The following is a 15,389-nucleotide window of genomic DNA, read 5'->3' as shown; positions in this document are numbered from 1 at the left end:
GCGTCTGTTCCACTGTCTATGCTTATGAAGTGTTTTATGCTGCAACAATAATTTTTCTTCTTCAAAAATGCGACATAAATAGTCTCATATTTACTTGAAACACTTATAACAATATTATCCTGCCTTTCCTCCAAGAAGCATGCTCCCACACCCCCATTTTATTCTCATAACAACCCTGTGGGGTAGGTTAGGATGCAGGTAGTTACTGGTCCAAGGCTGCTTCCACTATGGTACTACAAGCTTCCCCAACCTGGTGCCCTCCAGATGATTTGGGGTACAATACCACCAGCCCCAGCCACCATGATCCACAGAGAGCATTAGAGTGATTTTGTTCTAGCAGAGCTCTTCCTGTGACTTCATGTTGAGGGTTCATAAAGGAATTCCACAAGGGGGACTTTTCTTGCCCTACAAACAGAGTGGTCAGAGGAAGCCTAGGACAGGCCCCCTAAGGGTTGTGTAGTAGAAGAGGGGGTTTTGGCAGGGTCAGCTGCTTGCATGGCCAATATCCAAAGGGCCCTGGCCTCATCTTCCTCTGGTCATCCTACACAGAAATGAAGGGAAGGGCTGGGAAAGTGCCCAAAGGCAGGAGTGTCAGCTCCCTGGGGTCTCAGTTCTCAGTCAGGAGGGTACCACAGATATGGATGATTGGTCCCTTTCCCACTAGGGGAAATGCTTTGCTCAGCTGCCTTTAGCCAGCTTTCCTACTTCATCTGAATGCTGCAGGCCCAGGAGATGCCCTGGAATCATGAATTTCTCCCTCTGCCTGTTCCTGAGAGAAGAGGGTGCTGAGAACATTTGGATCATGTTCTTCTGGGGAAAATCTGAATCACCATATTTGCTGCAGCTGTCGGTGACGATTTTCCAAAGAAGGGAAGATTTGCTAGGAGAGTGGTCTCAGTTTTGCATCATGTCCAGAGTTGCAAGAGTCGCCCTTCCCACTCTCTCTGCCTCCTCCTCCCCCTGGGACCTGGCTCTGCCCCTCCCCTCCAGAGGCCGATGCTGCTGGCAAGAAAGGCTCAGAAACAAAACATGGGCTTGCGATGAGGATTTAGGTGACCCTTTTGGGAGGTCGAGGCACCCCTTTGGCCACAAGAGGCCGCTACAGATACAGATATCGGCGGTGAGATTTTTCTCTGTGTGTGTTTGGCTCACACATAACAAAGTAAATAGAATGCAGTGGAAATGAAAGGTTTCAAGGCAATACTCTCTGGTCACTAGATCTCCCAATTCTCTACCTAAACCAGCTGCTTATCATACATTCCCTCAAATTTATCTCTTACTTTGTCAACAGTGTGAATAAATTCTGTATCCTCACCCCTTGGCCAGTTTCCCTCTCTAATCCTAGCCTACCTCACAGGATCGTTGTGATGATAAAATAGGGAGAAGGATCGACCATGTGCACCACCCTGAATTCCTTGGAGAAAAAGTGGGATAAAAAACACAATAAATAAAGGGCGAGAAACAGGTCAGTGGCCCAAACAGATAAAGTGGTACCCCTGAATGCTAGTATGTCAAAATTTTGCTCTCTGCCCTTTTATTTGGGTGTCCATGGGGTCACGAAGAGTCGGACATGACTAAACGACTAAACAACAACAACCTGCATCATAGGTAAAGGTAAAGGGACCCCTGACCATCAGGTCCAGTTGTGACCGACTCTGGGGTTGCGGCGTACATCTTCCGGGTATGTGGCCAGCATGACTAAGCCACTTCTGCCAAACCAGAGCAGCGCACGGAAACACCGTTCACCTTCCTGCCAGAGTGGTACCTATTTATCTACTTGCACTTTGATGTGCTTTCGAACTGCTAGGTTGGCAGGAGCAGGGACCGAGCAACAGGAGCTCACCCCGTCGCTGGGATTCGAACCGCTGACCTTCTGATTGGCAAGTCCTAGGCTCTGTGGTTTAAACCACAGCGCCACCCGCGTCCCAACCTGCATCATGCACCAGGTTAAAAACATATATAATGCAAAAACAAAACTCCGAAGAAAGTGTTGCCATGTCAACAGCCACAGCTGCAAATTCTTATCAGGCTGGGTGTGGCAAGAGTATTTTCCATTCTTCCCTCCTCCTCCCCCACCTTTCTTACCTGCCTTGGAACCCATTCAAGGATATTGGGCAACAGGTGAGCTGAGCATGCAATTGGCTGCAAGACAGAGCACGGATGGGGAGGGGACCAACTGAGCAGGCAGGAAGTCATCAAGAACAAAGGCGTCCCAGAGTGACCTGGTCTGGATATCCAAGCAGCAGGAAGGGCAGTGTGGGAGGGGACCAGAGAACAACCAATGAGGTGGGAGAGGTCTAAGAGCAGCCAGCCTGATGTGCAGCTTCATCCTGACAGGGGCCATGGCCAGGTGTAGGAAAGACGACAGGCTCTCCTGCACCTTGAGAAGTGGAGGAAATGCAATGTTGGCAGTTGTTCTTTGTCATGCAGACTGCACCTACTAAAACTGCCTCTTCCACATGTGGGAGCCCAATCCCCTTTTCAGTCTGGACCCCTTGATGATGCCGGTTTGGTGAAAGTACCAGACAGGTTTGCCAATTAGCCACAGCTAGAGAGACAATGTTCTTCCCCCTGTGCCTACACCGTTTTGAGCACTTAATTCTCCCCCTCCCTCTTTTATAAATGCCACCATTAAAAGCACCTCAAGGACTGGACTTTGTATTGTAACTGAACTCAAAAAGAACAAACCTTTTGCCTGCAACTTTGTGAGTGCAGAAAATGACCCTATAAGGAAAGGAGACGACTCACCAATGGTTTATCCATCTAATTGTCTGTCTGTCTACCTGTAGAAGCTATGTGGTTTTCTATTTTGCTAGCCCTGTTTTGGAAAACAACAAGTTGTGGTGTGTGGATTTGTAATCAGGCCAGTGAAGAGGACTTGGCAGCTAGCTGGAGGTGTCTTAGCTCAGGGGTGCAGCACCCTTTTTGTGAGCAGAAGCCCCCAGGCATCTGCCCCTGGCATCTCCAGTCAAAAGGATCCCAGGGACCAGGACAGGGAAAGATCCTTTCCCACCCAAGATCCCAGTGAGCCAAGGAAGGCATCACTGAGTTAATGGCCCAACAGTACAAAGCAGCCTCCCACATCAAGGCCACCACCCTGCGTTGAGTAATCATGGCAGTGTGTAATCAGAACCGGTGTGGTGTAGTGGTTAGAGCAGGCTTCCTCAACCTCGGCCCTCCAGATGTTTTGAGACTACAATTCCCAGCATCCCTGACCACTGGTCCTGCTAGCTAGGGATCATGGGAGTTGTAGGCCAAAAACATCTGGAGGGCCGAGGTTGAGGAAGCCTGGGTTAGAGTGTTGGTCTAGGTAGGACCTGGGAGACCTGAGTTCAAATACCTACTCAGCCATGAAGCTGCCCTTTCATCAGTAATAATCTCTCAACCTAACCTTCCCCCACATGGGGATAGTGGGGTAACTGTGTATACCACCTTGAATTCTTTGGAGGAAAGGCAGTAATAATAAATAATTTTAACTAAATACTGCAGATGGGAAGCTGAGGCTGAGCAAGAGGTGCTTGCCTAAGACCCACCAGTGGGACTACAGTGGTGCCTTGGGTTACATATGCTTCAGGTTACAGACTCCGCTAACCCAGAAATAGTGCTTCAGGTTAAGAACTTTGCTTCAGGATGAGAACAGAAATCTTGCTACGGCAGCAGCAGGAGGCCCCATTAGCTAAAGTGGTGCTTCAGGTTAAGTACAGTTTCAGGTTAAGAACGGACCTCTGGAACGAATTAAGTACTTAACCTGAGGTACCACTGTATAGCAGTGGCTGGATTCAAAGCAGGAAATTCTGATTCATTTCTCTCTTCCTCACTGCAGTAGTCACTGCCGATGGAAATGTTAAAGATATACGCCTCCCTTTATTACTTTGTTGCTAATTATGGGCACTGTTGTCTGCTGCTTTTGTATGGCCCTGATTACATGTGGATTAATGCTAATCATTTTGGATACTGGGCATCACCTCCCCAAATTGGATATTTGCACCCAAGCAACAGGGTGCAAATTGGTCCAGGGTGGGCATTTTCAGGAGTGGTTGGATCATCACTTCTTTCAAGTGTGCTGGAATCAGTCCCTCTCGCAAAGATGTGTTGGCCACACCCTGTCATATCCCATCAACGTGGTTTAATAAGCCCAGAGGTGCAAGGGTGAAGGGAGCATGTCATTGGACACATCATTGGAAGCACCAGGTGCACATCATCAGGCTGCATAAACTGAATCTGCAGATATTGTGATGGACATGGCACTGGAGGAAACTGCAATAAATGTGGCATTGAGATTTCTTTTCAGTTTTGATAATTATTGATCATTATTTTGCAACAATTTGGGACCCACAATCCCAAACAATACAGTATGAAATGAAAAATAGTATCAAATGAATAATAAGTTTGCAAAAAATTGATACTATGCCTTTTCGTGTGGCATTAAGATTTCTAGGGAGGCAAGTGACTTTATCCTCAAAGTGCTTTGCAAACAGGTCACCATGGGCTTCCAAAGGGTCTAAAACTTCCTTCTTTTCATCCAGCTGTCCATCAAGAGCATTGGACAGCAGACTGAGTTGGCCTCCTAGTCAGTCTTTCCCACTTGGTGAAATGTACTGCATTTGTATTTCTATTTAAATTATATAAATTGTTTCTAAATTTACACATAAAATAGCATATGGGAATCTTATGCAAAACAAGTGTCTGCCATCTTTTTTGATGATGCATTTTCTCTTTTTTTCGTGATGCCCATCAGTGTTTAGGATGGGAAGGTAGCCATCTTCCGTACTAGGGAGGAAGCCCCACTGAACACAGTGAAACTTTCGTCTGAGTAAACATGATTTAGGGTAGCACTGTAAGGCCACAGGCAGACAATGGTTCTTCAGAGAGGTGCTTCCCGTGGTTTACACACATTTCCCTTATCCCTCTGCCACCTCTCATCTAACAGGTTTTGTGGAGTTTTGAAGCAATTCCAAACCTGCTAGACTCTACAGAGAAATGTACACACCACAATCAACAATGACTCTTTCAGCTCTTTGGAAACAAGCCTCTTTCTCCAGGCTTCAGTTTTCTTCTTTGGTTTTCTCTACAAGACGCGAACAGAGAAGCAAATGAGCAAAAGTAATGGTAGTTGGGAAAACTCACCCATGCCATATGAATCAGCATACTACTACTTGTGGTTCATTTTCTGAATTGAGGGCTTGTGGGGGGGGGGGGATGAAAGGCACCTGGATCCTTCAAATGTCATAACAACTGCAGATTCGTAAATAAAAACCTGAGAATCTGGGGAAGGCTTTGTGCAGCAGTGAGTGTTTGTATCTGGACACAGCCTGTTCCCTTCCATGTCGTACATTCTGTATAGAAATTTGCCGTGCTGTTCTCTAGGCCAGTGTTTTCCTGTCTATATATCTCCCAGATGTTTGCCTTCTGATCCTGCCTGCCTGCTTGTGTATGTATTGTTTCCATGACTCTTGCCTTGGGTGTTTCTATGATTGTGTGTGTGTGTGTGTGTGTGTGTGTGTGAGAGAGAGAGAGAGAGAGAGAGAGAGAGAGCTCTCCAAGGCTCTGTGTGTGGGCCTCCTGGATCATCCACGGTCTCCTGGGGTGGGGGTAGGGGGTGGGGAGCGGATGAGTGATATGACTCAGTACAGCCCTTGTTCTTATAATTTCAGGGTGTGGCACCATTTGCTCTCTTTGTTCTCATACAGGGTTTTGTTTTTTTTTTTTTTTGTCTTGGCATCAGAGGGATTTTTGCTGTGCAATCATCCAACATCCGCTCTGCTGACTGGGGAGGAAGCAGCGGGGAATGGAAGAGCTCTGGCTGAGCTTGCTCCAGGCTCATTCATTTTGCCACTTGTGCTTCTCCCTCTCTGGACACATCTACGGAGACTGAGGCTGCTCAATGCCCTGTTCTGTAGTTTGGCTTGCATACTTCCCTCCCTTCCCCTGTTCCTCTCCTCTATTCATGCCCCCTCCAGCGGTGAGGCAGGCCAGCCCTGCTTCCTGGCTTCCCATCCAAAAGATCCCCCTCCCACATCTGGGATGTGAACTTGTTGCTCAGACTGCCTGTTAAGCTTCCTTGTGATGTTCGGTGGATCCTGAAGTATTTCCTAACTTGTACCTGCCTTGGGGATCAACTCGGGAGGCCTTTTGGAAGAAAGGCAGCTGTCTTCCAGAGGGTGCAACCTTTTGGGACACCCCATCTTGAGGATTCCTACTCCAGGGAGATCTGCCATGCATTGCCCCTGTTCTGTATTCAGTGTCTGGTGACACCTTGCTCAGTTGCCCTTTTTGGATTATTGGTCTGAATCTGATTGGGTCTTATGCTGGCATTTTATTCTGCTCCACTGTGGTTTGTCTTACAGTGTACTATTTTATTGTTTCCTCCTGTAAGACGGTTTTGAGAGCCTCGGCTGTGGGTTGGCCAGTGCAAGATTTAAATAACAAATATCACTGGGACATCACAGCAGACATTGTAAGAGGTGGAGTCGGGTGTGCTGTGGTGGCTGTGGCAGGGGATGGGGGATGCATGATATGTAAAATGAACCATGGATAGAGAAGGAAAGTCATTGGCTATTTAAAGTTTGTAAAATGTTAATTTGAAATTGTAAAACAGAAAATTTGATTAAAATTATTACAGAAAAAAGATGGAAGTTAATGTGCCAAGGTGAACTATCTTGGGCAGTGATGGCCAAACTTGGCCCTCTGGCTGTTTTGGGACTACAATTCCCATCATCCCTGACCACTGGTCCTGTTAGCTAGGGATGATGGGAGTTGTAGTACCAAAACAGCCAGAGGGCCAAGTTTGGCCATCACTGATCTTGGGCCTTTGCTAGCTGGAGAAAAGTTTGAGAGCTCATCCAAACTCAATCTTTACTGCTGAATTGGACCAAATGTCAGTTGGGTTTCCTGTAGATTTACGTTTGCTCAGATTCAGCACTAAAGAGTGGGTTTTCCAGGGGGAAGTTGTCGGGCAAACAAATCTGCTTGGACACGTGCCTAGAAAGCATGGAACAAGCAGAAAGCCACTCAGAGCCGTGCTTTTTAGGCACGGGACGAGCAGATGCGTGCTAAGTCCATTCGGATTGGTCCAAGCCCTGAAATGCCTTTTCACTGGCAGGGTTATGTTCTTTTCTGGGGGAAAAAAAATTTCCCCCAGAGAATTTTTAGAAAGTGGAACAAGGGTAAGGGACAAGTAAGGGTGATTGTGTATGGACAGCGGCCCAGAATTCTCTAGCCAATGTGCTACAGTGTGTGCTTAGATTTACAGGCATGATTCTTTCCTGCTAACGCTGAAATACTCCAGAGAACTACAAATCTATAAATGGGATCTGCTGGTTCTAAGCATACATGTAAATATACGTGTTCAGTCTGACTAGCAACAACAAAGTTCTGGCAAGGACAAGAAACTAAACTCAGCTTCCCAGAGCCTGTTATGAATAAGCTACTCTCCCCTCCCAGGGGCACCTGCTGCCCCATCCCACCCCCTCCTCCTTTGCTAGAGCTGGATAAATATAGTCACAGTTTGCAAGCACACTGGGAAAATATATATATATATATAATGGGCCACGCAAATAAGTGGGTAAATATGAGGTTGTAGGCTCTGTCTCTAACCAGACAGGAGCTGTGATTTAATGTACACTCAGTTGGCAGTAAGCCCCACTGAACACAATGGAACGTACTTCAGAGTAAGGTGGCAGAGGGTTGAGGTGAACAGCATTGAAGTGTGGCCTGAAGCTGAAGAGCCGTAGTTCAGGGAAGAGCATCGGCTTTACATTCAGAAAGTCTTGCGCTCAATCTCTGGCCTCTCCAGGTAGGACTGGGAATGTCTCTTGCCTAAAATCCCAGGGAGTCACTGCCAGTCAGTGTAGACAATATATATCTAGATGGACAGCTAGATGGAGTGCCAATTTAAATGCTCCCACACATGAGGAAGAAAACTAGCACAGTAAAAACGAGTTTCCAGCTCCCCATCTATCCACTAGGCTTATTTCCTACTTTGCCAGATGTTTCGTGTACCTGTCTTTTAATGTGGGGAAACATTAAAAATTACACCCTACACTTCCCATTTGGGTGTATTTCCTCCTGGCTTTGCAACACATGTACATATAACCAAAGAGAGATTTGAACATATGTCAACCACCATGAAGGTCTATGTCATCAGTTCAGGGTTGCTGGGTTGTTGCTGTTTTTTAGCAACAGATGAGCACAGTACCCTCTTGGAAACCACTCAGAAGAGAGCTCACATCAGGGTTCCTACAAAGCTGGAATGACAGCGCTCCCTATGCTTGCTGTGTCATGACTGAGGCTTTTCCCATGAATCCAAAGAACTGAGTCCTGGATTCTGCAGGAAGTTGCAAGCCTTTAGATACTGTGGCTGAATGTTGGAGGGGAGGAGTCTGACATTATGTCTTTCCCAGCCTCATTACTTCCAGAGTCATCCATCTGCAAGCTTGTGTGTGTTTATATGAGATGGGTATTATTTTCTTCTTCAGTTGCCTTTGATTTCAGGTTATTTGCAGCACTGGGGGATTAAAATGCAGATTTAAAATAACACAGATCCGGAGTCTGACTGCTTCAAGAGAGACGAAGGGCTGCTTAAGGCAATGCCACAGACTAGACTTTGGGGAAGCATATTTTCCCCCCCAGGGGGTGCTGGGCGGGTGCAACCCCTCATTGATCATGAAGCTCTTCTCTTGCGGTGTGAAGTGCCACCATTTATTCTGTAAGAAGTGGCTCATCCATAGTTTCTGTTCTTTGTTCAGAGAAGCCCAGAGTCAATGACTCCTCTGGTCTTAGTGGTCCCCCATGCTTCAGTTCCTTCTTGACCGGCTTGCACAGTTGGCCTCCTCATCTAACAGTTGGCATGGCAGTGAGAAATGTTCAGCCTGACTCTAATATGGCATTCTCCTATGTGCAGAGTTATTCATGATTGAACCTTTAAACATTCATTGCGCCCTCCCCATCTAATAGCCTGAAATGGTACATTCTAAGAGAAGCTGGTGAATTAATATGTATGATAAGATCCCCCGGTCCTCCTGGTATAGAGAACTATTCTGTGCTACACACCACCAGAGTGTGAGATTCCAGGGTTCTGGGTTCCTTGTTTCCATTAGGAAAGGAGGCACAGCAGAGACTGTGGTGTCTTTATGATATATAGTTTATTTTCACATATATACAACCTGAGCTTAAAATGGAGGGACTCACAACGTTAACACTCCAAGAGGTTCTTGCTTCTCCCATGGCCACCATCTTGGATGCCGGCAGAAATCAGCTTTAGCCCCCTGCCCCTCTGCTCAACTTGCTGCATTTAACCGACTGCAACTATTTTTCCTCCAGCTGCAATCCTAATAACAATTGCTCTCCTTCCAACTCTAAAACTCCACTTGAAAGGCTTTTGGCTTTCTAACTAATTCTGAGTTGAGGGGAGGGACACAGAGCCACTCCTTTTGTCTCCCTAAAGTATCATCTTCTGTGGGCCATTACCAGACAGGCTACTGGCTTGTATTTTAACATGCCAAATCCAGTGTATGGCACTCAGTAAGTAGAAGGGGAGTCCAGGCACCCCACAAACTTACAACAGTATGTATGGCAAGATCTCCTGGTCTTCCTGGCATGTAGAGCTATTCTAGCAATAGGCAAGGCACTGGTGGGTACTCTTTCATGAAAGAAGCCACATTCTGAGCCAAGCTGTACAAACTTTGCAAATCAAACATATTTGCATATTTGTGCTTCTGTTGCCTTCTTTATACTGCTTCTTTGCTACTATGCACGGAGAGAGGGAAGGGCACTGAAACCCCACCCTCAGCTTCTGTGATTTCAGAATCTGTTCTCACTCAGGGGTGCCAAATTGAATAAAATACGGAGGGACAGGTAAGCCCTAGCTCACATAATTGATCACAATATGTGGCACATATAAACCATTTAAATGGCAAAACCCATCAATGAGTGGGAGGGCTCAGCCACCTCAAATATTTTATGGTGGGGGGGGTGAAGGGACCTCAGCCCCTAGGAGTTGGCTCATAGGCCTCACATCCACAGGAACTAGAAACCTGCTTTGCAATGGTTAGAGTTACTGAGCAGGAGGAGAGCTGAGGTTTACGGAAAGCTGCATTATGTGCCTGGCTCTATATTCTGCAAGGTTTTTCTGCATTTGTGTGGAATAGGAAAACACACACGCACACACAGTGTTACATATATGTAACAACAGAATCTTGACGGCAAAGGCTATGGGAGCTCTCACTCCCATCTGCTCTGGGGAAGGAATTCTACACACACACACACACACACACACACACACACACACACACACACCCCAATTTAACCACCAAGTTCCTTTCCAGCAGCTGTTGCAAATTATGCCAAACATCCAGTGCAACCTTGGTTCTGCTGGCTAGGATGAGTCCCTCGGTCAGAACTGATCTCTCAGAGGTTTTCTTTGCTGTCCTGGGGGTCCAGTATGTGGGACAGGGAAGGGATGCATCCTGCATCAACAGCTTTTATGGGAAGGGATGTGGAATTGGAGATGTTGGGGAAGGCAGGAAGAGGAAAGAGAAACGGGGCTGGAGGGTGGGTGGAGGAATCCTCCCTGTGTCTGCAGAGAAAGATGAAAAAGCAGAGGCCAGAGGGTGCCACCCACCCACTGCTTCCCATGTCCTGGAGGAAAAGATTTCTCCAGACAATGGAGTCACTATGAGAGACTGTGGCACACACAGAGCATGCGGGGGGGTCGGGTCGGTCTGCTCTGGATCTGAAGGACAAAGGCACATTAAAGAGGTTTCTTCTTCCATTGGAAACAGCCAAGTTCAAAGATGGCGTGGGATGAAGATGGATCAACAAAGAATCTGCGGGGTGTGTGTGTGTGTGTGTGCTGCATGTAACTGGAGAAGACACACATGTATCAGATCCCTGGTCAGGATAAGGCAGAGGCTCTGAGCAGTGAGCAGGATTGGCCACTTACCCAAAAGGTGCTTCTTCTCTGTTACTCTTTTTCAGGCTTTGGCCCACACTCCTTTCTGCTCCACTTCATTCACTATTTTGCCATGAGATGTGTGAACTCTGAGGTGTGCAGATGTACACCCCCCAAGTCCTAGAAGGAGGACTCCCTCCCCATCTCAAAAAAGCCTATTGAGGAGTGAGTAACCTGTGCTGCTTGAAGCGACATAACGCTGAGCATCATTTGGAAGTGAAAAGCAGAAAACTGGAGGTGAGGGAGTGAACTGGCCTGCTTGAGTCCCCTTTCAGTTCTTCGTACCCTGGAGGAGAGTGTGGCACCTGTTAGGGGATAAAGAGGAAACACTGCAACTTTTTGTTTCAGATACAGTCTTGCCAATGATTACCACCTGGTCTCAGCACTACACACAGACAGACTGGGAAGGGCAGGGGGCTTTTCCTTACTAGCCAGCCCTCAAAGCCTGTCCAGCTGCTTGGCGTTTCTTAGCTCCATTTCCTAGGAGTCCAGCTCTAGGGGGGAAAGTTAAAAACAAGGAGACTCTGGATTTACTTACTCACCTCCCCACCCCAAATAATCTCGTGGACTATTTTTAGAACACAAAAAATGTAGCTTAGTCATGCAATCTTAGCACACGGGGAAAGCTTTTAGCGAGGAATTCCAGAGAATAGTCTTTTAAAACCACTGAAGCCAAATGCCAAAATATAAATTTATTGGGGAAGAAGGGAAGGCAACAATTGCACACCCAGACTTTGCAAACGAGACCAGTAACATCAATCCAATTTAGCTAGTTACAGGTTACCTTCCTGAACAGAACCTTGGGTTTCAGAACATTTGCAGAATTCATTTGCAGAAGAGGTGCTCTGACAGTAAGCATATTTGGACCCACAACCAGATGTTTGGACTTCCACCTGGTCAGCAACCTTAATTGCACAGGGTTCCTAATGCTTGGTAACCCCCATGTACACACAGCTGCACAAACTATGGAGCCCCCTTTCCCATGTTCAACAAATGTGCAAGCGTTGGGTGACGCTGGAGACAAAGCTAGCTGGCGCCATGCCCTGTTCAGTTGGTTGGGGTTGTCTGAAAAGGGCTGCTTTTGATCTTAAATCTGTTTCTCTTGTCTCTTAGGCCATAACCATTTATTGAACTGTGTACAACCACTGAGAATGCCTTGTTCTGTGTTGCTCTCTCCTGCTACTGCACAAACGTCCCAATTCTTCTTCTTTGGCGATCACTCATAGCCAAGTAAGATTGTCTTCCATAAACACGGTTTTAACAATGAGTCCGTAAGTGACTGTGGAGGCCAATTCTGGATCCACAAGTCCTTCCACAGTGGGGACATAAGTTTGTGGGCAGGAGTTGATCATGGTGTGGGTTTGCCAAGCATGTCTTCCTCTTAGCACATTTCTCCCTTGCGTCCTGAGTTCGAGTGTCTTCAAAGCCCATGACACCTTTGGTAAAGGCTGTTCTCCAACTGGAGCACTCACAGGCCGGTGTTCCCCAGTTGCCAGTGTTTATACTACATTTTTAAAGATTTGCCTTGACACAGTCTTCAAACCTCTTTTTTTGACCACCAGCATTATGCTTTCCATTTTTAAGTTCGGAATAGAGTAGTTGCTTTGGAAGACGATCATCAGGCATCTGCACAACATGACCAGTCCAACGAAGTTGATGTTGAAGAATCATTGCTTTGACACTGGTGAACTTTGCTTCATCCACTACATTGGTATTAGTTCACCTGTCTTCCCAAGTGATGTGTAAAATTTTTTGGAGACACCATTGATGGAATCTTTCAAGGAGTTGGAGATGGAGTTTATAAGTGGTCCATGTTTCACAAGCATATAGTAAGGTTGGTAGTACAATAGCTTTGTAAACAACCATTTTGGTTTCCCTGTGAATGTCCCAGTCCTCAAACACTCTGCACTTCAATCGGGAGAAAGCCGCACTTGCAGAGCTCAGGTGATGCTGGATTTCAGCATCATTGTTGGCCCTTGTGGAAAGATAACTGCCTAGGTAGGAAAAGTGATCGACATTTTCCAACATTACACCATTGAGTTGGATTTGTGGCGCTGCAGAGGGGTTATTTTGTACTTGTTGGTGCAGCACTTTGGTTTTTTGGATGTTGAGTGATAGGCTAGGCTTTTCGTAAGCTTCTGCAAAGATATTTAGGATGGTTTGGAGGTCATCCTCTGAGCGTGCTCATACTTTGTTGTCATCAGCATACTGAAGCTCTCAATAAGCAACATTACAAACTTACTCTTAAGTCTTTACTCCATGTGTTTGTGCTAACATGTTGGTAACATTTTTATTCTTATTTTTGCTTTTTGGGTTAAAGAATAGTGCTTTTGCAATTACTTCAGTAACCAGTTTCACTTTTGCCCCATTAAAAGTGCCCTATTAAATCTATTTATCTCCTCCACCCCTGCTCATTGCTACATTTCTGGAAAACATATTCAGCCACTGTGACTGTGCGAAACCCCAGTAGGGATAGCAAGCCTTATTAAAATAATTTTTCATGTTTCTCTGCTGCCAGTGAGAGAGACACAATAAAATGCTGCTTGTAACACCTGGGCACCCAGGTGTCAAAGGCAGATGTTGGCCTAGCAGCCTAGAGTGTTCTTGGCTTCCTCCTGGACCCCAAGATCAAGATATATGGTCCTGCTCTGTGTCCCATCTGAGAGATGCTTGGAGGGCAACAATGGGAGGTCTCTCCCGTGGTAGCCCCACCTCACCCCCTTATGGAATTCCCTCCACAGGGAAGATTGTCTGGGGCCAACGTGGCTATCTATTCCCCACCCAGTGAAGACCTTATTATTCCTGCAGGCATTGGGGCAGCATGAATGGACTGACTTTTGGTGGCTAGTCTGGTGTTGGTTCTTGTTGGTGGCAACTTTAGGGTATTAGGTGATTATTTTGGATTAATACTTTCAGTATATCAGCCCCTGCATTATTTTAATGAACCTTCTGTACAAAGTGCTTTACTAGACTGTAAAATACAAAAACCCCCACAATATATAATAGAATCTACTGTACTTTTATGCTATTGTCTTGTAAATGGGTTTGGGACTCTGTTTAGGGACTCCATACCCTCTCTTCATTTCCATAAAGTGAGATATATCTAAAAACTAACATGCCCCAAGGGATCCCCTCAGTGGCCAGGGTCTTTGTCCCAGGAGGTATAAACTTCTTAGCAGTAAATGCTCACCAAGAAGAGCAGTGGGATAAGGTGCAGCCCAGACCATCCAAAGCAAGGTCAAGCACAGAGAATCAGTCCAGGTTCAAAACACCATCCAGAGACAAAGTCAGGCAGTGGTGCAAGGTCAATAGCAGAGGAGTTCACATAAGATACAACACAGCAGTGTATGAGACTCAGGAGAGCAGCCAGACCTACATTGTTTCCAGAAATTGGAAGGGTCAAGGAGGAGACTCTGGCTTCCTAGACCAGAGTATACTACTACTGTTTGTAGTAAAGGCATTTCAGGGATTGCATAATCATGAGCCGAGCAACGGCTCTGGTCCCTTGATGCATGCTATGCTGTTTCTTTTTTGCCTGGCCCTTATGTTGACACTGTTCTTGAGGATTGAGTGGTGGCTCCACCTCCTTCTCCAACAACAATTCCAAGGAATCTTCAGCATTGATTGCAGGAGACCCTGCCTGCTCCCCAGGGCCCTTGACCTGCAGAGTGTCTGGTTCGTTTTCTACGAACTCAAGTGTCCAGCATCAGGTCTAGGCTAGACATGACACCAACTTCAATCTTTTTCTCGCATTTCCAGTATTTTCCTGCATATTTCTTCACTGAGGGGTCTTGGTTTTTCTGAATCCGTGTTAAGAGTGTCATTGTGCAGGCTTCCCAGTGAACTCGTGTCACATAAATTCATATCCAAGGTCACCCCATTTCAGGCTTTCACTTTTCCTATATTGCGCATGCATAAATGTTTTGATGGTCACAGTAAAATGGAGAATGATACACCAAAGTGAAATGTCCCCCCCCCCCGCTTTTCTAGTGGCCATTCTCTTGTGCCATTAATAGGAGTCTGATATGCCGAAATTAAGCAATGAAGATTTTCCAGGCTGTCACCTTTATCTCCATTTCAGGAAAAGATCCACCCCCCACCTTTCTACCTGCCAGGCAGCAGGAGCAGTAAAGGTAGTGTCAACCCTAAGGGCACCTAAGCCTTTTAGCACATTGAAGGTCAGCTTAGAGATTGAGCTGGGCAATGCAATCCACTACTTTTCCCTGCAATCTGCATCTCCACCCAGTTTCAAGATAGCTATAAACTCTTAAGAAAGTTCAGCGCTGTTTCATATGCAAACAGAGCAGCCGCCTTATCAATTCCAGGCCCTTTGAATTCCAGGGTGACCAGTGAGATATCACTGTGCTTTGCATGCTGGGATGGGGGAATGCCTTTGGAAACCTCCTATTTGCAAAAGTGAGTTATTTGCAGACAATAA

At 46.3% G+C, this 15,389-nt stretch overlaps 1 long non-coding RNA gene across 1 annotated transcript; it reads right to left on the bottom strand.

Moving 5' to 3' along the window:
• Positions 1 to 9,124: 9,124 nt before the first annotated feature.
• LOC309537931 lies at positions 9,125 to 14,914 on the bottom strand. Its single transcript, XR_014222066.1, has 2 exons — positions 9,630 to 14,914; positions 9,125 to 9,347 (listed from the first exon to the last, which is right to left on the bottom strand). It is a non-coding gene; the product is annotated as an uncharacterized lncRNA (long non-coding RNA).
• Positions 14,915 to 15,389: the final 475 nt, after the last annotated feature.

Source organism: Podarcis vaucheri (genome assembly GCF_965113315.1).
Source record: "Podarcis vaucheri genome assembly, chromosome: 7".
NCBI classification, from domain to species: Eukaryota; Metazoa; Chordata; class Lepidosauria; order Squamata; family Lacertidae; genus Podarcis; species Podarcis vaucheri.
Note: the sequence above shows the minus strand (reverse complement) of the source record. Positions and strands in the feature narration are given on the sequence as shown.